Source organism: Myripristis murdjan, chromosome 8, assembly GCF_902150065.1.
Source record: "Myripristis murdjan chromosome 8, fMyrMur1.1, whole genome shotgun sequence".
Lineage (NCBI taxonomy): Eukaryota > Metazoa > Chordata > Actinopteri > Holocentriformes > Holocentridae > Myripristis > Myripristis murdjan.
The window spans coordinates 25106370-25108159 of record NC_043987.1 but is presented as its reverse complement, the minus strand read 5'-3'; positions in this window follow the sequence as shown (position 1 = coordinate 25108159).

Sequence of the window (1790 nt, the reverse complement as noted above, 5' to 3'; positions counted from 1 at the left end):
CCCATCATTCTAAATATATATATATAAATACATAAACACAGAAATATATAACAGAGGAACTCTATTTATTGTTTTTGTTGTTTTTTTCCTCTTGTATTTTCATTTTTTGCACTGCTGGGGAATAAGGAAAAAAAGAAACATGCATTATGGAAACAAATGCTTTGGATTTTTTTTGTGCGTGTGCATATTTTCTAAGTTGTTTACATATTTGTGTTGTTTTGAAATTATGGCTAATTGGACTGACCTTTTGGATGTGAGGAAGCTGTGATAGCGGAAGTGCAGTATAGTACTGGGTTTTTAAAGGGAAATTAACCTCCTGATTTTCATGGACTGGATTTCAAGGTGCAGGCGGGTGGGTGGGATGTGGCTCTGTCGGCCTCATCAAGCTGTGACATCTAGCACACATTGGGGCAGCACCTCCAAGTCCGGGGCCGTGGTTCTCTGGCGTAAAAATGTGGTTTGCCCCCTCCGAGTTGGGAGAGAGTTACTGCCTCAAGTGAAGGAGTTCAAGTATCTCGGGTTCTTGTTCACGAGTGAAGGTAAAACACAGCGGGGGGTTGACAGGCGGATCGGGGTGGCAGCAGCAGTCATGCGCTCGGTTGTATCGAACCGCCGTGGTGAAGACAGAGTTGATTCAGAAGGCAAAGCTTTCAATTTATCAGGCAATCTTTGTTCCAAATCTCATCTGTGGTCACAAGATCTGAGTGGTGACCAAATGAATTAGATCATGGATACAAGCGGCAAAAATGAGTTTCTTCCGCAGGGTGGCCGGGTGCCCTTAGGGACAGGGTGAGGAGCTCAGACATCCGGGAGGAGCTTGGAGTAGAGCCGCTGCTTCCTCATACTGAAAGCAGCCAGCTGAGGTGGTTGGGGCATCGAGTTTGGATGCCTCCTGGGCGCCTCCCTCTGGAGGTGTTGCAGGCATGTCTGACTGGAGGGAGACCCCGTGGGAAAAGCCAGAATATGCTGGAGAGATTAAGTATCCTGGCTGGGCTGGTAATGCCTTGGGATCCCCCAGGCGGAGCTGGTGGCTGTGGCCGGGGAAAGGACCGCCTGGACTGCCCTGCTCAGCCTGCTGCCACTGCGACCTGGGCCCGGATAAACGGCAGAAAATGGATGGATGGACGGACAGATGGATGGATGGATAACTACCTGAAGCCTCTCTGACAAGAGGACGGTACAGTGGCCATGGTGAAGAGAGCAAAGTGGATGCATGGACCATGTTGAATCAGGATGACTGGGGATGAAGCTCGCTGTTTTCAGAGACAGTTGCTCCGTGGACATGGTGACTGTTGCCTAGCTACGTTCTCTGTTGCCATATTTGAGAGGAACACCTCCATGTACAGAAATGCTGAAAAGGGATTCTTGTGATTAGGTGGAACGATGGAACAAGCTCAACTAGGAAAGCCATGCGTTGGAAATAGCTTTTTGTAACAAGGACTGAAGTTAATATTGTAAAGGTGCGTGCAAGTATTACAACCACAAGTGCATTCTAGAAAAAACTCACTACATATCTGATTTTTAAAAAAAATAATTTAACTATTTTTCTCATCAACTCCAGTCATGTCAACTTGATTCACTGAAGTTCCTGCTGTTGTCGCTATTTTAAATATGTTTCTTTGTGGAAAATATAGCGGTAAATGTTAGGGCTATTTTGCTGTATTTTCACTTAATGAGTCTAAAATAAAGCAACAGCTTGACCGCATAGGGAGAGGATAATTTCTGGGTGAAGTTATTTTTATTTTTTTCTAAATTGCATTTTGTTTAAATGCTATCAGCGATTGCATTTA